This window comes from Pygocentrus nattereri, chromosome 23, assembly GCF_015220715.1.
Source record: "Pygocentrus nattereri isolate fPygNat1 chromosome 23, fPygNat1.pri, whole genome shotgun sequence".
Classification (NCBI taxonomy): domain Eukaryota; kingdom Metazoa; phylum Chordata; class Actinopteri; order Characiformes; family Serrasalmidae; genus Pygocentrus; species Pygocentrus nattereri.
Genome location: NC_051233.1, coordinates 10,296,790 through 10,318,289, shown reverse-complemented (window position 1 = coordinate 10,318,289; position 21,500 = coordinate 10,296,790). Strand labels below are relative to the sequence as shown.

The window sequence follows — 21,500 nt, the reverse complement described above, 5'->3', positions numbered from 1 at the left end:
TTCTTTCACCTATAACTCCAAATAATGTAACATATTAACAAACTCATATTGGTGTTTTCAATAACTATCATGTCTGATTCTGCTATGCATAAGGTCTTGGGTATGTAAAATTAATAAATAATCCATTCTAAACCTTTCTTATGCTTGTGTATTATAGTGTCCCATTTACTACTATTTTCTTATACTTTATTTATTTCCCCTAAGGTCCACCTATAATGTTTTTGTGGTTTTATGTGCAGTCATAATTGGGCTCCTGAGTAGTGTAACTGTCTAAGCACTGGCCCTATCACCAGGTGATCATGAGTCCCTGGTGATGCTACAGACATACTTGGCTGGGAGTCCAAGAGAGCACAATTGTCCTCATTCTCTCTAGGTGGGTAAGATGGCCTTCATTAGTCTCCCCCCATCACTCAGCTCGAGGCTAGCCAGCTCAGGCGTCTGTTAGCTAACGTAACAAAACTGGCAGTTGGCTGTTTCCTCTGAACGCGCTCAGCTTTCCAATGTCATTGTGTTAGGGGCAGTTCGAAGGGATGAGGTGGTGCTTCACAGGTCTCAGAAGAAGCCCTTCTAGCACTGGTGGTAATGTTTGTTTGGAGGAGTCTAACTAGTTGATACATGTAAACTGGGGAGTAAACGGGCCTGGCTAAAGTGCTGTAGGCTGAATAAGTGGATATGTGTAAATGCTCTGGTTTTCATGACATCACAAAAACAAGGCATTCAAAATAGCCTGTTTTAGCAGCTTACTTTACAAATACTGGCTGTTTGGACTGTGGAGTGAAAGGTCTTGAAGATTTAATAATGATTACACACTACACCAGAATCTTTTATTTTATAAATAAAAGTCGAAATGATCAGTTATTACTATTGGTATAAACACACAGAAAGCTCCCTACACAGACATCTACCAAGTTTCAGCAATGAGATGTGCAGTTTGACAAGACTAAAGTACAAGAGCCTTTATGTGGGCCCACTCTTCAATTTCCAACTACATTAGTTTAATAGCAGTTACTGAATGATTTACAGTAGTTGCTAAATACAAAGTTGTAAGATTGATAACTCAGTAATTTGCCTGCATTTTAAGGCAGCAACTGCAGCCTCCAGCTTCAAGGCTTTAGTATTCCAGTCTGCAGTGCACGCTGCCCAAATGCTTCACTGGCTCTCGCACTAAACACACACACACTCTGCGAACCTCTGACTGCTGGCTTGGACTTCAAAACACTGCCCGCCCCCATCTGCCTGCTCCGAGCCGTTCCCCTCCACTGATCAGTCATGGCTGCCTTCCACGTTAGCTGAGTCATCTGTCCCCGTCATAGCTGGCAGATGTGACGAGCCGCCATCAGGGGCGTCCATCTCCACTGTTCTGAGACCAGCTCTGCTGCTTGTTTTGAAATGGCCACAAGGGTTGGGATTTGTGTAGGAAAGCACTGGTAGATCAGAGTGGAATCAGACCAGCTGAGGTGGATTTGTGGATTGTGGTATGACCAGGATTCTACAAGGCGAGCAAAACGCTTGCATTTGCTCCTTTTTGTAACAATGAGACTGGAATTTTGATTTAGGAGTGTATTCATTCTGCTTGACCACACAAATGCAGATTTCATTCAATGATAAATGCCACTGGCCTTGGATGCTACTATATTTAGAGGTCATAGTGATAAAAATGAACCTATTGGCTGACTGCGCATGCTACAAGAATGTCATAAGGCCCAACTAACCCATTTAAAAACTAACCAGCAAATCTGTGAAGTCTCACAGTTTTGTTAAAAATGGTTGGTTTACACTAAGACTCTATGCTGCGGTGCCATGGTAGTGAATGTAAATCTCAGGGATTAAAAAGCCATCCAGCAGCGAAAGCCATATGTCCACTGTATAGTACGGCTCGACTCGACTCGCTTTTGGCACCAGATACTTCCATTTTTCACTGCAGTTGTAGTACCCCCTCAAAAGAATGTGCTCTCAGGAGCTCACTGAATTGCAGCACAGTACTGAGATAGGATGCCACCTGTGCAACAAGTCCAGTTGTGACTTGCAATTTCCTCCCTACTAAATATTCCACAGTCAACTATCAGTGGTGTTATAACAAAGTGGAAGTGATCGAGAACGACAGCAACTCAGCCACGAAGTGGTAGGCCACGTGAAATGACAGAACGGGGTCAGCGGATGCTGAGACGCATAATGTGCAGAGGTCGCTAACTTTCTGCAGAGTCAATCACTACAAACTTCCTCCAAACTTCATGTGGCCTTCAGATTAGCTCAACAACAGCGTAGACAGCTTCATGGAATGGGTTTCCATGGCCGAGCAGCTGCATCCAAGCCTTACATCACCAAGCATAATGCAAAGCACTGAATGCAGTGGTGTAAAACACCACCACTGGACTCTAGATCAGTGGAGACATGTTCTCTGGAGTGACGAATTGCGCTTCTCCATCTGGCAATCTGAAGGACGAATTGTCTGACTGCATTGTGCCAAGTGTAAAGTTTGGGTGAGGGGGGATTATAGTGTGGGGTTGTTTTTCAGGATTTGGGCTCAGCCTCTTTCTTCCGCAGACCAAGAGATTTTGGACAATTTCATGTTCCCAAGTTTGTGCGAACAGTTTGGGGATGGCCCCTTTCTGTTCTAATATGACTGTGCACCAGTCACATCATATTAATCCCTATAAATTAAGAATGGGATGTCACATATGTGTGTGAAGGCAGACGAATATTTTTGGCAATATACTATATCTCATCTTCTAATTACGACAAATATGGTATGGTTGGAACTTTTCTATAGAATTGTGAATCCCACTGCTTGTTTAAATAAGCTGAGTGAGTGAGAAATAATTATATTAATAAAAAATTCAATAAAAATAAGAGTAAGAAGGGTTTTTACAACAGCAACAAGCATTAAACAGTAACTATATATCTACATTTTCTGGCTATTTCTGTCTTTAACCAAAATGATGTGCATGGAGCTCTGTTCTAAAGGTTATATTCATCTTGAAAGAAACTTCATACACACACACACACACACACACACACAGAGATTTGGGTCACATACAGCATTAGCATACTTCCATTTCAAGTTCATGAACAACAGAGAGAGAGACTAATCATCACAGCCAAGAGGAGAAGGGAAGTTATTTCTTTGAGACTTTGAGGTCTGGCTAGATGGCTAGACTTCTATTTAAGAGATTATCACTGTAAGCCATAACATCATGCTCTGAAAAATAAAGATGCCAAAAAGGGTTCTCCGAAACGATTGAACAATGGTCACCAACCCTGCTTCTGAAGATTTGCGTTCTTCTGGAGCTCCAACCACAATCTGCCATACCTGCTCCAGCTAATAAACTTCTTCAGAGGATCACATACAGTATATTAGTGTTAGGTAAACTTGTCAGATGCAGCTTGGAACTAAACTCTGCAGGAAAGCAGATCTGCAGTAGGAAGGTTACTGACCATTGCCATAAAAGTACTGTTTTTGGTTCCCTTAGGAACTATCGGTGCACTGCTACCTGGTAATGACACGAGATCCTCTAGAAATTGTCACATACTGAGTACCAATATTGACCTGAATGCCATCTAACTACTTGACAGGTGCCTAAAATCCCTGAAACAATATACAATTCCACTTCTAAAATATTATATTTAAACACTGTTATGATACATACAGTGTTGTGAACTTTCCGATTAGCAGCACAATGCCAGCTTTTCTTCACCAGTGCCAAAAATGAAACCTTGAGAATCGCCTAATGATGATACTAATCTGAGCCAATCTTAGTTAAAGTACTTCACTTAAGTTGGGCATTTTAAAGTAGACTATCGTACTCCCACTACCCAAACACCCTACTACCCACAGTCCATCAGCTCAGATCACTCAGATAGCAAGCTTTTCATATTAAGAATACCCAAAGATGAAAAATGTAAAGGAGAATTACATTTGTAATATAATATGCAAGCAACTCAATTAATTGTTTAGGCATTACCCTCAACACACCGGAAGTTCTAGAAGACAAGCCAAGAAACAGGCAGGTGCTTTGCCCACTGTGGACAGCACCCAACTGGGGTTCTACTTAGCTCCAGTCTGAGGCGACTAATGTGATAGACAGAAAACGTAGGCGGACAATAAAGTGGCTGGTCTCCCCATTCTAAATGGGATTCAGAAGTCTGTGTGAACCCAAGCGCGATAAACAGGCCAATGCAGTCAATTTTCCAGTGGATCAGAGACGAGAAGAACTGAAATTAGAACGAGAGAGCGAGAGGAGGACAGCGAGGGGGTGGTGGTGGTATGAGAAGCAAAACGAACAGAAAGAAGAGGGACATGTAGAGACGTGGGTGCATTGTTGATGTTTCTGTAATTCTGCTACCTCATCACATCTATTCACACAGGTGCTATTACACACTAGTACATACTAGTATCGCAAATACATTAGCTGAAAGCTTGCATAGCATGGCAATGATATAGCTGAGAAGGACAGCAACAAAAGCATATATGAAATGATCGAAAAGGGAGGAAAAAGTTATACGTGAGTAACTCACTACCTGGTAAACCATTCCAGGACAACTGGAATTGCTGAAATCAGTATTAAGATGTTTGTTATGTTGTTTTACGGAGCGTCAGCTTAACCATTTAGTGACAAATTTTATGTTTTGTTTTAACAGGGCTGTAAAGTGTCATTTTTGCTTGTTTTTGTGATTAAGTGTGTGCACTATACTTTTAACTGTGCTTAATGTGAGCCATAGCCAGTATGTTGGCAAGGATGTGATTAAGAAGTATGAGGAATAACGTCAGACGTTAACTAGGACCATAAACAATGTAAAGATATAAGGTATTTCTCATGTTCTCAGTCCACCTTAAATGGTGCCAGGGCGTAACTGCCACACCACGTGAAAATACAAACAAGAAGCTGGCAAATGAGAAACTGACTTCGGCTTCAAGACTTTTTACTGTTGAGAGTTTCGCTGTGGATTGAACGTAACAGGATATCAGCTGTAGTGATTAAAAATGCAAATAAGTCAGAAAATGAGAATCTGTTTAAGATGTGCGGGTTTGAATATTGTAAAAGTTCTATAACCGCTGAACAACTTATCTTCAAATCATAAGACTTCCAATTTTAAATACACTAACCAGCCACTTTATTAGGTACAATTGCTTGTTAACACAAATGTTCAATTGCTTGTTAACACAAATAGCTAATCAGCCAATCACATGGCCGCAGCTCAATGCATTTAGGCATGTAGAGGTGGTCAAGACAACTTGCTGAAGTGCAAACCGAGCATCAGAATGGGGAAGAAAGGTGATTTAAGAGACTTTGAACATGGCATGGTTGTTGGTGCCAGACGGGCTGGTCTGAGTATTTCAGAAACTGCTGATCTACTGGAATTTTCACACACAACCATCTCTAGGGTTTACAGAGAACGGTCCGAAAAAGAGGAAATATCCAGTGAGCGGCAGTTGTGTGGATGAAAATGCCTTGTTGATGTGAGAGGTCAGAGGAGAATGGGCAGACTGGTTGGAGATGATATAAAGGCAACAGTAACTCAAATAACCAACCAAAATCTCTGAGGAATGTTTCCAACACCTTGTTGAAAGTATGACATGAAGAATTAAGACAGTTCTGAAGTCATTTTACTAGCAATGTGTACCTAATAAAGTGGCTGGTGAGTGTATATTCTACATTATTCAACATTGTCTTTGGGGAACTGTCAGTCTGGCACCATACTACCAAGCATCAAGTCAAAAAAAGCAGGCCTTAATCTAAGCAATATAACCCCATAGTCACATAATCGCAATATTGGTCTGAAAAACTGGAATATTTCCCCAAATGGTTCAGTTCTATGTTCCACTCCAATTAAAGGTTTTTCCTAGAATCTTGCATCCATCCTAAGAACCTTTTGTGAATTTTCTGTATAAGAGGGTAGGAAATACGGCTGGAGAGAGAACACAGGAGAGAGCAGAGAAAGAATAAAATGATCAAATCCAGCATGGCATCTGGTCATCCTGCCGGCAAAAACCTCCATTCCACTTTAATGAGAGGAGAATGTTCAGAAGAATGGGAGCATCAGAGATGATACAATGGTTGCGTCTCTGAAAAAAATAAAACAGAGTGAAGGGAAAGAAGCCCCTGAGGATGACGATGCTGATGGTCGAGCACAACACAGCAGCAAGAGCTCGTTAAGGCCACTCGTTAATGCAGCTCATTTATGGTCGGCTCTAATGAGATATTAAGGCAGGAAACTCGGTAATTAACTTCATCGCACTTCACACAACTTCACTCGATCCTCATTTCTTTTCCGTTTTCCCTCAAACCGCTCATATTTAGAAGAGCGCTCTGCAGTCAAAGGGCTGACGCCACAGTATTTTATCAAACAGCCGAATGGCCTGTTGTAAAACCTTGTTACTGTCACAGTTTGGCTGGATTATATCGTAGAACCATATATTGTAATATTGAATTTAATATATTTTTAAGGTGCGGAGATATTTTTCCTGGTATAAATGTTTACATGGTGTGAAACGTTCATGATGAATGGACCCATAGAAATGCTCCAAAACTAGGCCTACTTAGAGTACAATCTCTCTACATTAATTTACATTAATCCCTCTCCTGTAACGTTAGATACTTGTTTTTCCTTGGACAGCGAGGAAATGAATAAATGGCTAGCCAACACTGAGGTCCCAAATTACAAATATTTCTAATTTACTTCTTTAAAAAATGTTTATTTCCAGTATTTATATCTAATCTACTCTTTTTCTTTAATATGATTAATCAAAACTGCTGCTTTATTTATTTTGATTTGTGAAAAGTTAACAAAATTTTAAAAACGAGGATTTTTGTTCTGTTAGCGTCACAGACTAGAACTCTAAGCAAGCTAACACAGAAATTGGAATGTCCTTCACACTTCAGTCGTATTTTATTTCTATGAAATAAACCAGTAAGCCTATAGGAATGTGAATTGCGGGCTCCCGAGTGGCACAACCGTCTAAGCGTTGGCCCTATCATCAGGAGATCATGAGTTCGAGCCCTGGTGATGCTACAGCCATCCGTGGCCGGGAATCCAAGAGAGCACAATTGGCCTCGCTCTCTCTGGGTGGGCAGTGTGCGCAAACCCCCCATCACTCAACGCAATGCTAGTCAGTGCAGTATGACGTAACAGATCTGGCGGTACTGAGCAAAAGGGGAGAAAATTAAAGCCTCTGGATGTTAGCCCTGCCCAATCTTAGACGTCAGGGTTCGATAGGTTTAACGGTAAATGCAGAAGCAAAGGTCTCGTGTTTGTTTAGGCACTGTTTCCCTTCTCTTGGCTTCCCTTCTCTGCTATTCTGAGAAACCCAGCAAAAATGGTCAGTGGAAACACAAGAGAAGTCAAAATAACGAAAATACTGTAAATCTCATTTGCATTCTCTAACATTTCAATTTGAAATCAATCAATATGAAGACGCAATGATCACTGAGGAGTGACTTCATTACATTTTTGCTTTTCTACAGAGGCTGAACAGGACACAGACAGATAATGAAATTCCAGAAGAGAAGGAATTCCGGTTTGCTAATTAGAAGTCTAGTTGCCAGGAAACTGCACGAAGAGAAAAAGACTCACACATAGGTAGCCTGGATGAAGTACATTATTAAGTTATTTTTGTCTCCTGACAGCACAATGATTCTGCTTGACTTAAAATAGCCAAACACCTGGCAACCGCAGCTCAGCTAGTTGAGCTATCGGTCGTCATAACGTCCAAGGTGTGGTATGAATTAACATTCCTTCATTATCAGCAATTTAAAACATACAACGAAAAGTTGCAGGTAAATATTACTCATATAATAGAGCTAGACTACCTCAGATGGGTAGCCTGTGGTCATATTAATGACCATCTTCTGCTGCAATTCAACAGCAGAGCGATGATGGAGAATTAAGACAACAAGTCTCAGTTCTGAAAAGCAGCAACATACTTAAAAGCAAAAAAAGGAAAAAAAAAATAACTGGGCTTTATTCTTACATATTTCCAATGACTGATTTAAAATGTTTAACAGCATAGTGGATAACACAACATCCCACACTCAGGAGAGAGAGGTTTGTTTCCCTGTTCAGGCAGAAATAGTACTGCTATATAAATAAAAGTACATGAGCAAGACCTCTCAAGAAACACCCACCTTCCATTGTAGTTACATACCTCAAAGCAATGTTTACAGATATACACATGCATTTAGTACGCAATCCATCAACTCTGCACCAGCCAAAGCCTGGACGACATTAAAAGTAGGCTACTGACGCCTACGATTTCAGCACTGGATGGGTAAGTGAGAAGAAAATATGGAATAAAAAAGCTGTATGTTCATGTGAGAAAGAACATGTGAAGGAAAGTGTTCCATTACTTCAAATGTTTTCCAATAGGGCTTGACCACAGGTGTCTACGGCCTCCTGTCCGCCTCAGTCGAAGATATTAAAAAGAGTGCATGAGGCTTGAGAACCCGTTAAAATTATAGGTAGAGGCAGCCTCAACATCTAGATCAGAGACATATTGATGAAAAGGTTGTCAGAACCTCCCTAGGAGAATGAACTCAGCATAGTGAGGTGACAGTGGCACATCAGGCAGAAAGCATCATTTTTGATGCGCAACGTTGGGCTTTTTTTTTACTGCGCATCAGCAAAAAACCTGTTGGCCTCAGGCAAGTCAACATATAATACAGCAAATGATGAGATAAGCAAAAAAAGTGGAGGATGTTAGGGTTCTGAACATGGTTTAAGGGTACATAAAAGGCTTGATCTCACTGGGCGGTACAAGAGGGTTCTCATCAGACATGTCTTGATAAAGTGTTTTCACTCAGATCTCTCACATTTTGACTATTCACAATAGTTCATGATCAGACAGTAGGTTTATTGTACTGATAAATAAGAGGGAAAAAGGGCTCTGATTGATAATAATAACATGGTTCTTACATATAATACACAAAAATCCAAAAATAGTCAGGGGACTGGTGTGGGAGTGGGTTTTAGTTTCAGATAAGGCTTGGGTAATGGAGGCTGCACCTTCAAATGAGCTACTTAATGAGCTAAAACTAACACTAGAGCTAACAGGTGAGATTTCTTTACTCTCAGTGGATGACGAGCAGACATGTTAGTCTGACACAAAGTTTTACTAAAAGCTAATACTTGAATGTGCACAACTGACATACACCACGATGCACTTGGCTAAGGTTTACTCTAAAAATGTTCGAAATATGTAAAGTTTTGGAGAAGAACCACGACTGAAGCTTCTCTTGCTTCTTAATGTAATTCAATTATCACTCTCTTCCTTTCATTTCCTGTGAAGTTTTTCACCCCCTCCCATCTCTTTCCAGTTTCCAAACCTATCTCTCAGTCTTATCTCTATTCATATTTAAAACACACGCAGATATTACAAGTGTCTGTTTTCATTTTGCACTTTAAAACAGTTCAGCTCTGCAAACATTCACTCTGCTTGTTAATTACCAGAAGTGTGTTTCAACAGTATAAGTTGTGGATAATGTCTATTTAGGCCAACTTTACAGCAGGCCTAAACAGAACCTATGGAGGAAAAACAGTTTAACAATGGGAAAGAAGTTGATTGAGACAATTCAGATCCAAAGTTTTGTCTAAAATAAAGCTTATTAATAGAACGTTTTCCCTTCCTTGGGTCAATAATAGCATCTACTCTTCTGGGGAGGGTTTACACTAGATGTTGTAACAGTAACATCACTCCAACTCAACAATGGTGCTCCATCACTCCTGAGAACACCACTTCCAATGCTGAGGGCGTTACACCCCTCCATAGCAACCATAGACTCATGTGCAGCTGCTCCAGAGCGTCCCATTCTACTGCCATTCTATTCTATGTTTTTCTGTGGAGATGTGTGCACAATTGAATGTCTGTGTGAAGAACGGGTGCACTTAGCTTAAAGTAGCTAAACTCACTAATTCGAAGGAGTGTCTGGATACTTTTCAGAATCCAGAAGAACCAAAAATCAGTTGGAATCAAAAAGCAGTGATACAAGGATTTGACTACAGATGGAGAAAGAAGAAGAGAGGAGCAAATAAAGAAGTATGATTGAGCGAGACAAATGGAAAACAGAGAGGGGGAACGGGGTGAGCGAGAGAGGGACAGATAGAGAGAAATCGAGAGAGAATCATTGCTAATGAAGTATGATTGAGAGAGACAGATGGAAAACAGCCAAAAGGGAGGACGAGGGGCATCATGCCATGTGGAATGAGGAGAGAGAGAGAGAGCGCGCAAGGGAAAGAGTGAGACTGATAAAGAGATCAGTCACAAGGCAGGTGAAAGCTGTTGACAGCTTATTTCCAGCAGCATCCTCTCTGACCCTTGTCTTCCCTGATGCAGAAAAAAAAAACACTATTTTTCTCTCTCCATCCCCCCCTCTCCCTGGCAGGGAGGATAGGACGTTGATCATGGATGATGAGAGGGAAAGAGATAAGAGAGAAGAGCCCGGCAGACAGGTGTGTCACTGACCCATCCGTCATTAAGTGTCAGACTCCACTGGCTAAGTCATGACCAGGACACACACATGCCACACATGGAATTGGAGATCATACACTCTTTTATTACTTCCCTCCCTCTGCACATCTCTAAATGACGGCTCAATAGGTGCCTCTGGCCTCCAACACTAGTCCAATGCCTGTCTGCGCTTTTGACAAGAAGGAAATTACAGTCCCTGTACACATGGCGAAGGTGCTATTTCAACATCTGCACAAATTGCATTGAGCCATTACATGCACTTATCTCATAGCAGGCCATAGGTCAAATGAAATGGTCCCACAAAAGGCAGCGTGACTGAAGAATTTGTTAAAGCAACACTGTCCAATATCATATAACATAACACCTCCGTGTACAGTACTGTACAAACACCCACATGCAACCCTACTTTTATTCAATTTCTGGTCAAAACGGCCATTAAGATCTAAATAGTCATGGTCCGGCATCAGGAAAAACACAGAAAACATATATCAACCAGCCACTTTATTAAGTACCCCTACTTTGTTTCTACATTATTTGTCCATTTTATCAACTTCACATACTAGAAATGTACTGTCATCCATCTGTTTCTCTGCGTACCTTTTTAGCCCCCTTTCACGCTGTTCTTCAGTGGTCAGGACCCCCACAGAGTATTATTTGTGTGGTAGATCATTCTCAGCGACACTGACAAGGTAGTGGTATGTTATTGTGTGATTTGCGCTGATATGAGACTTTTTAAACACTGTGTCCACTTACCGTCCACTCTATTAGACACACCTACCTTGTTGATCTATCTTGTACATGTAAACTCAGTGACAGTAGCTCATCTGTTGCTGTAGCTTCATCAGTGGTCACAGGACACTGTTGGCTGCATATTTTTGGTTGGTGGACTATTCTCAGTCCAGCAGTGACACTGAGGTGTTTAAAAACTCCAGCAGCACTGCTGTGTCTGATCCACTTGTTCCAGCACAACACACAATAACAAGTCACCATCACGTCAGTGTCACTGCGGTACTGAGCATGACGCACCATACAAATAATACCTACTCTGTGGTGGTTCTGTGGGGGTCCTGACCACTGAAGAACAGGGTGAAAGAGGGCTAAAAGTATGCAGAGAAACAGATGGACCACAGTAGCAAATTGCAGAACTATGGTAAGATTCATCTGTTCTCCTCAGAAATATCTCCTGAAAAACATTGAACTTGTGATTATGTCACGACTGGCTCCTCCCACTCCTCCATGTGCTTTTCTGTTTACTTTCTGGTTGTCCACGTGCCTTTGTTTTGATTCTTTGATGTCCTGCCCCCTTGTTTCGCAACTCCGCCCCTGATTGTTTCCCACCTGTCCCTCGTCATCTCTGGATTTCTTCGTCTTGGCTCATTGACCTTGGACTGTTCTGACCACGACCCTGGATTTGCCCAGAATAAATCTTGCTTTTCTCAGTGCATGCATCCGCCTCATCGCTCCACGTCACAGATTAATGTCTGTTTTGACTGGAAATTAATAAACAAATGTTCTCTGACTTATACACAGTACTGTACGTGGTACAAAAACAATGTGAATAATTAAGTAATTATTACACAAATCACATTACTGTTGCCTCTTTTGATCTCTTGACTGTTATTTGTCTGGATTTCACTGCTATGTTGGAAAAGAGAATTGTTATGTGCATGTGTGCATGTGGCTGGCCAAAGTGTTTTGGGAGATTCAATTACATCTTCAAAAGCGTTGCTGTAATCTGCTCAGGGGGAGTTTGTGTGGATTAGCCACCATGCTGTGGCCAGTGTAATCCCTGCACCCAATACAGGCTGCAATACAATAAGAGGAGAAAAAGAGAGAGAGAGCAATATACCGCTGTCTATAACACTGACACACAAATTCATTACACGGGGATGAAAATATCCCCGCTCATGATATCAGCCCGTTGTTGGAGATTTAAAGCTTGGCTGCTTAATGTTTTGGAAAAAATGCAACACATCCATATAAATGGGTCCTATAAACAATAGAAACAGGCTGGCCTATAACCACAACTCTCGTTTCATTTCTGTAATTAACAGTCTAATCCACTTCCTTTCCATTTGTTAAGCGGCCAAAGTGTATTTTCTCCTCACCCTGCAAATGTCCCTCCCTGCTTCCTTATCCGCTAACCAGACTTAGGCCAGGGCTTAGGCCTGATGGCAGACCTGCCACAGGAAGTGTCTCTGCTGCGTGGATCTAGGAAGTGCCTTATATTCAATAACAGCAATCCATACACTGGTCTTGGATCAGTAACTTTACAGAGGATGTTATCATTGACATTGTGGGGCAGTTGTGGGCTGGAGGTTAGGGAACCAGCCCTGTGACCGGAAGGCTGTCAGTTTGATCTTCTGAGCCGACAGTATGTGGCTGAAGTGCCCTTGAGCAAGGCATCTAACACCCAACTGCTCCCTGGGCACTGTGGATAGGGCTGCCCACCGCTCTGGGCAAGTGTGCTCACTGCCCACTAGTGTGTATTTGGAGTTTCACTGCACGGATGGATTAAATGCGGAGGTGAAATTTCCCGACTGTGGGACTAATAAAGGTCACTTAATGATCTTAACAATCTTAATCATTTCCTAGCCAGGGCAGGAGAATGCTAAGCATGGAACCTGAGGGAGAAAAATTATAGCGTAGGCCAACATTTGGCCTGTGAATTCTGACCCCTGACCCAGAAACAAGTATTCATGAATCAGGAAAATACTTTGAAATGTGATGTTGTTTTCAAGTGGTATTAGTTTTATCACAAAAATTAGTTTTCTACCAGAAGGCACCACACAAACGCCTGTCGAAGTCGAATGATGTCAGGTGTAATAAAATTTGAGTATTTTTATCATGATGGGGGACAAAAGCAAACAGTCACACAACAGAAAGCATTTAGATGAACTGTACAAGTATAAGAAATGATCATGGTAAAGTGATAATTTAATGTAGTGTCAACCCACATCTTATTTTTCTTCCTCTGAGTTCCAAACACTACACAAAATTGGCCAAAGCTGACAGATGCCAGCTAGCAAATAAACAACACCTATTTCACAACCTCAGCGTTCGGTTTAGCTCTAACATAAACCACATAAATCTCCACATTGGTCAAACCAGTTTCTCTTTGGACCAAAAAACACAGCCGCATTAGTACTTCAAAGTGGTATTAAGTGGTAAAGCACTAATTAAACTGAGTAGGCTAATGTTAAATATCATTCAGAAGTGAACAGAAGTAAGAAGTAAGTGTCAAGTCAAGACAGTAGAGTCTCAATTCAAGTCCTGAGTGATACAGCCTTTTAATGAAAGCATGTTAGTAATATATGGTGATGCTTGAAGCTTAACCTTCACGTTGCAGCATTTAGGCCCCAGAATGTAACTGCTGCACTGTTTAAGGAAGAAAATTCAAATAAGTAGCTGGCGAATAAAAAGTCAACTTAAGCTTTGTGGTGAATATTGCACTTGTTTTAACTGCAGAAAGAAGCTGTTAAAATAGTTTAAATAGAGATCATTTCATTTGTTTAACTACATTGTTAACTTTGTTAAGTTTACCAGTTAGACTGCAGTTTAAGTGCTGAGTGAGGGCTTATTGATGCTGTTGATGCTTCGCTTGTTTCTAGCTTATGAAGGCAAACTTAAATTGCCCCAAGGTGTGAATGTTTCTGTCTGCCCTGCCATAGAGTGGCAACCTGTCCAGGGTTCCCTCTGGTTTTATTGATATTAAGGGTGCTTTCACATCTTGTTCGGTCTAGACCTCTGGACAGTTCAGTTCGGTACGCACCAAAATAGCTGGTGAAAATTTGGTCCAACCAAAAGAGGTGGTCTTGGTCTGGATGAAACTGAACCATGGTTCCGTTTGTTTGCTTTTTTGGGTCTTTAGACTTCTTATTGGCCTTTTCAGGATTCCTCTGATTGTCTCCATCCATCTTGCTGCTAGATGTCCTCTTCCTCTTTTACCTTCAACTGTTCCAATCATAACTGTCTTATCCAATGAACTGGTCATTCTCATAATATGTCCAAAATAAAGAGGCCTTCTGTTTGATTTTCTTGCTTCTTATTAGAGGTGAGGCTTAATGTGGTTAAGGCTGCCTTTGTTTGATTTCTTTGCCAATCAAGGTACTCTAAAAATCTCTCAGACCGAGTTAAATGCTGTCAGTGCTCTCATACTTCAGTATTAACAGTTTTTTCTCACAGCTGTAGTAGTTACAGTTGGGACCATAGGCTGCTTATTTCTTCTATTTTTCCACTTAATGTACTAAAACACTCCGAATTTTTCTTTACATGATTTTCCAACCACTTTTCACTACTGTTTTGAATTAAACAGGCTGTTTCTGTTATTCCCGCGACCCTGACGGAGAAGCGGCTTAGAAAATGGATGGATGGATGGATGGATGTTTCTGTTATTAATGTTTAAGACTGAGATATGTAAATATCCTCTGACTGCCCTGAATTGTGCCTCTTTTATAAAGCAGCCCTGGCTTAACCACTCTGTATACATCAACTTAAACTGCTTATAACCTGACTTAGCAGTTATATGATTGTGGTCAAAACAGGCTCTTTCTGCAGGCTTCGTTCTGAACTGCATGGACCAGAGAGTGAATGGCATATTTAAAACTTTCTTTATAAACTATGTGTATAAATCATATATGGTTTCCACATCATGTGCCCTTCAATTCGCATTTATACAAGGCTCTAAAAGTATCCAGGTAAGAGTGTGTGTGTCTGTGTGGCCATTTATGCCGGTCTCCATCTCCATGGAAACCTTAATAAAGCTGGGGGTTTGTGTACAGTTGCACAGCTTCATTAAGGAGGACTGCACAGTAAAGGTCAGGTGAGCGTCTATGGCTGGAGTTGGTTTCCAATTTGTTTCCAATTTGCACTGATCCCATTCCAGTTGCTTGGTTTCTTTCACAATGATCAGTGTTGCTGTCTAAACAGGAAAGGCAGCTCCTGGATCAGCGAAAGGGCACCCAGAGCTCTGACGCTCCCTGGAGAGGCATCGCTTACCGCCTCAAAGGTTACCCAGCATGCCCGGTGCCGCTCGAGGTGACGGCAGAAATACGGGAGGCGTCGTCGGTGATACGGCAAGGCAATAAAGCATGAGGAGAGAAAAATCGATAGAGAGGAAGGGTCACCACGGTGACCGAATCTGTGAGAGTGAGAGTGTGCACTAAAATCCATTTCACTGCAGAGAGAGAGAGAGAGAGAGAGAGAGAGAGAGAGAGAGAGAGAGAGAGACAGAGAGAGCGTGGGCCCCAAAATTTACCAGCCATCAGCTTAACCCTCTCTAGGGCGCCGAGTAACAATTATTTCTGTAACTCATTAATCTACTGGCTATTATGACTATTATTTAATTGACAAAGCGAAACATTATGACTTCTGCATTTTTCTCTCATTTTGCTCCTTTTGCTGCATGGACATGATTAAAAGTTCTATCTGTGTTTTCTTCAATTACAGTGCAATGAACCAACAGAAATCATACTGCCCACAACCCTGTGTGCAACGTACATCAGCCTGTCAGAATGACCACATCTATCCTACTGTCAAAGTCAGCTCTACTGTCATTTCTTCTCATCACAGATGTGTTGAGAGGAACGAATGTCTTTTCTCCAGGACACGGTGCTATAGTTAACATACAAGAGCAGCAGACAACAGTGCAGACAGACAATAAATACAATGCAAACAAGTTTAAAAAAACTGCAGACAACGTATAGATTAAACAGACTGTGTGTATAAAGTGCGGTTCTAGAGGAGCAGTTCTCAAAACTCTTTAGTCAAAGGCCCAATCTCATTTCACCCCTTGGCCCTAACACTTAGCCCTTTACCCTCTTTTTTACATGTTTGTGCCAAGGGGGGTATGGTGTCCTGATTTTTGTTGAGTTAGAGGGGCAGGGCGAAGTGTTAAGGCTACATGGCCCTCCTAACGGAGGGATTTTTCAGAGGCATACTCCAAACAGAGAAAAAGAAAAAAACTGGCAAGATGACTGCATAAGGCGGCCAAAGAAACACACAAATGTGAGTATTTTCTCTGTTAAAAATGACAATAACCATTGTTTGATCTTAGTTTAATGCCATTTCAATGTATTATAGTCTTTTTTTTCATAACAAGCATAAAAAATCACTAGTAGCACTGAGGCGTCAGATCCGCTGCGCCATTTGAAGGTCCCATTTCGTTTGAGTTCAATTTCAACCACTACTGTTTGTAACTCACTTCCAAGGAGCAAGTATATACACATATTTTAAGCTGTTTCATTAGGAGTTGTTTCACTAATGAAGGCCATAACTTCAGTTCTCAGAGTCCTTCTGCAGTGACTCTGTCCTGAGGGCATCAGTGTCTTTCAGGCTTGAGGAGAGGATCTGGAGAGTCTGACCCATCACCAGTGAGGCTCATCAACCCAAAGAGCCACGAGGCTCCATTGCTCATCAAGATCAGATGAAAGTTCCACCATCTGATCAAGAGTTTCTGCTGCTCATTCTCCTTACATCCTTTTCTCTATGTCTCTCCTGCTTTCCTTCACCTTTTCCACTCTTATTCCATGGTTTTTAAAGGAACACATCCCACTTTACTGGAACCTTTATTTATTGCATCTCAGAACAGAAGAATGTTTAGGTGACGCTGGGTTACTTTGCTAAAATATCTGCTTTTTATTCATTTTACTGCATTTGTAACCCCATCGAAATACAAGTTCCATTCCTCTGTAATGCTAGCCCAGCTAGATCTGGTTCCAGTTTCTACATTTGATAAGTGTTTATGTATTGGCATCGACAAATATGTACATGGAAAATACTGAATATCAGCACTGGCCACATTTCCCATGCTTTACCCCCTAGAACGCTAGGTTTATTATTCAGTCATTAATCTTAAGGTGTATTATTCAGCATTTTCCATAAATAAATGGCTAACTACCACAAAAATATTGTGTCAATTATTTAGTCTTGAGTAAGACACTGTGTGGACCCACATACAGGTGATTAAAGTGGTAAACTTTGTTCTTTTTCTCTCCCTACCACCTTCTATTTTCATTTCTGTCATGCAGAAACAGTCATTTTCTCACTCTCTGTGGGGCTGAGCTGCTTTTTTTGGCAGAGTACAGCCTGTCTATAGAAGGCAGTGGTCACTTCCAGATCCATTCAATCTGGGAAAAGACAGCAGGACGTATGAACCACGGCTCTTCACCAAGAACAGTGTTAGAATCACTTCAATCTACTCTTGGTCTCTCTCTCTCTCTCTCTTTCCCCTGTTCCTTGCTGCACGACACCCTATGTGGATGGTGTGGTGCACACACACGCACACACAGACACAGTAACACACTCTCACTTGGCTGAACCATCTGTTTCCTGCTCTCTCTCTCTCTGGCTGTGGTCCTGTGGGACTGCTTTTCTTGGCTTTTCCTCCAGCCCCCTCAACCTCACCATCACCACCCCGTCCCCCCTCTCCTGTGGGACTTCTTCTCCTTGCTTTTCTTGGCTTTTCCTCCAGCCCCCTCAACCTCACCATCACCCCCCCCCCCCCCCCCACCTAAACACACACACACACACATACAGCAGCATCTCACGCAGCTCCCCCCACCATGCTGAGAAAAGATCAGCTTAACCTGCTTAACCTTTTACTGTCAGGGTGTTTCTACAACTGTTAGAACTCAACACGAATCTCACCAGGAATAAAGAAAATAGAACATCCGATCCTTTAACGGTATCAGGTCCGATATTGACATCACTTCACCTATTGGACAATGGATGGACAGGGCTGATCCACTTATTGATCCATTTTCCAGTCCATGGCTGGACCATGTAACATAACATAACACAACACACCTTTCCACATCTTACTTATTCAAATGAATGTAGTCCAATTAAGAGACTATATGGCTTCCCAAGGTCATAAGCTGCAGTCACACTAGCATTTTACAGTTTGCGTCTGTTTGTCAAACAGTTAAGACCAGCATTTTATCCACGGCTAATGGCTAACGACACTGTGCTGAAAAAAAGAGACACTGGAAAAGGGTAATGCCAACTCTGCACATAACTAATTCACTAAATATAAAACAGTGAAAAGTGCAGAATAGAGGTAATTATACCATCTAATGGCTAGACTAAAAATAGAACTTTATGCTGCTATGCAAGCTATTGGCCCTTCAGAGGCAGCCAAAGTAGTTGTGCTATTGGTAGACAATTCAAATTCACGTCAAAGTTCACCGAAACTGAACATAGATGCATAGCAAAACCCTCGGCATTTAGACTTGAGCTATTCCTATGAAACAGTGACCAAACAGAGCTAAACAAACACTGGACACTGTTCTGCAGCAACCGCCTGTATTTTTGGCTGTGTTTCGTATTGAGAGCTCCGCTGTGTTGTCCATTGTTTTTTTCTGGACAATTGAGAGCCACCAGCCAAGCAGGCACAGTTGAGTATGCATGAGGCACTTGATGCTGCCTAATATGGCTTATAAAAACAACTGATTTTGCCAGCTTCAATTGATTGGATGTGCAATTACTTGCTGGGTTGCCAGGAACCTCAGCGTTGCCACACAAATCGGTTAAAGCTCGAAGACTCCGACAGTGAGAGACTGCACTGAGTGGTGAATGTGTTTATGGGGACACTGTATGAAAGGTCAACTGTGTCATTACCGTAGTGTGACCTGGTTGTGCGTGCAGTGTGCGAATCACCGTGTGTGAGCAGAAATATGGACTCTGTCTGCCGCTATATTGGGCGCTCCAGAGACGAGTGTACTTGTTTTTCTGCTCCTTCCATCCCTTTCGCTCTCACTCCCTCCTCCTCTCCTTTGCCTATTTTTCTCTGCTTCACTATCTTTTAAAGGCACAGCTTCTGCTTCCTGTAATCCTTTCTTTCTTTCTACAGACAATACTGTGCAAAATCACCCTTCATTTATTTTCAATTATAAATATTCATTTATTCATTGCCATTAAGTGCAAGTTATTGGTTTTTCAGGAGATATAAGACAGATAGAAGATAATACACTTGCATAAGGAAGGAGAAAGTCAAAAGAAAAATATGTGAAAAAAAGAGTTTCCAAAACTGGATTTCAAAAAATGTAAATTATTAGATGTTATAAAGAAATTGGGACTCCTAACAACAAAATCAAGCTCCAGTCTTGCCCTCACTGAGAAAAGGAAACAAAGAAAGGAAAAAATTTGCAAATAAAACACAGCTGCTGGTGTTCAGAACAATAGACTGATCCAGACGTCAGCATCACTGAATGTCTTTGGCATTACTTGCATTGTGAGAAGCAGAAAACGCAACCAATGCAACCAACTACGACTGAACTTTGAAGGTCTTTGAAAAACTGAAAGCAAGTTTCCTGAAATGAATGGAAGCAGTAATGAAGGAAATGGGTGGACACAGCAGGTACTAAAAATGTATATTATATTGAGCTGTTGAGGCTTCTATGTAATTATTTGTTACTATGTTTCCGGCTTTTTCTTGATGCAAAACATATCATTTGTACTTAACGTCTATTTTGACTGGAGATGAAATAAATAAAAGTCTCCGTCTGCACAGTACTGTACTATCTTCAATTCCATCTTCTATCATGCAGAAACGGTCATTTTCTCACTCTCTGGCTACTGTTCTGCGCTCTGTACGGCTGGGCTTCTTTTCCAGCACAGGAAAGAGTCTCTTGAGGAGGCGATGGTCGTACTGGATCCATTCACTCCGAGAGAGAGTATGAGACATGAAATTTCCTCATAAGGTACTGCTGGATCCTCTCTGTCTTTCTCTTTTCTTCCCTCTGTCTTTCTCATGTAATGTAAAGAGAATACAGATCAGCCACAGAACAATATCCTTCTCCTGATTAGAATCCATCCCCACAAAAATCTCCTTAAAGGAGTGGATCCTGCTAAAGTTGAAGTATTCAGAGTCGCAAACACACAGACACACCTCCTTACACAGACACACACACACACACACACACACACACACACACACACACACACACACACACCCTTAGATCTCAGAACCTTCAGACATACACCATCTGTCAAAGGTTTTCGTGCTTATTACGTATTTTATTATTATTACATGTTTATTTTAAATTTTCCAAGTAATGTTTGATTTCTGCTGCTACTTTTTCATTATGTAAGAATAAATTCATTGCAAACATTTTATTACACTTTACATCTGACTAACACTCAGCTGCGTGTTCACCACAGCACCCTCTTTGCTATGAAGAGTAGGTTTTGTCTAAATAATGGTTTGACATATTTTCTTTTCTAAACAACTGTTAAAAGCATTCTAAAAATCTTTTGCCACAACGGTGGTTTGAACACCTTAAAAGTTTGAGTGCTGCCATCACAACAAAGGGGATAAAATGTCTAAGCCATTTTGACTATTCCCAACGTTAAACTGTCACAAATACCATCATAAATATTTCTGTCTTTAATATGTGAAGGTATTGCAAATCTACAAAGGAGGCATTCTCATTTGTATTATATGAGCATTTTAAAGAAGTAAACATCCCTAAACTACTGACAGCTAGTGTATCGCTCAACTTTCTAGCCAGCCAGCTGGAGAGAGAGGCCGTGAGAGAGAGTATTATGATCCTTGTGGACAGGGGTCAACACTGCCTTTGCCTGGTGGCCCTGGGCACAACATTTCAGACCTTGGTTATTAAAAATGCAGAGGCTGTGGTCTGAGGGCCATTTGCCTTGAAGACGTCTGTGCATTTTCTTTCCAAACCACCAGACCAGCTGAACTTTCATCCATTCACAAATATCCACTGTTAATAACAACATGACTATATTTCACCCTGATCCAGAGTCTGTTTGATCAATAACTCACAAAACTAGAACTAGCAGCAAAAAAGAACTAACAGCAGAAAGTCAGATTTTGTTGGAATTCGCCAAATATTATGTAAATGTTACAATCATGATAGCTAATGGGACGGCATATAGTAACTTCTTTCTAGAACCTTCAGCATTTCTTTGTAGCATGCTCTCTTGGCCATTAAAATATGTTTATACCCCAAGAGGTACCCAAAAAGAATGGGATAAGAATTATGATTACAAAAAACAAATTAATTATAAAGTT

General features: G+C 41.2%; 1 protein-coding gene across 2 annotated transcripts in view; it reads right to left on the bottom strand.

Moving 5' to 3' along the window:
• The window catches only part of srrm3 (serine/arginine repetitive matrix 3), a 124,295-nt gene that overhangs the window by 82,971 nt on the left and 19,824 nt on the right, over positions 1-21,500 (bottom strand). The gene's annotated exons all lie outside the window — the stretch shown is intronic.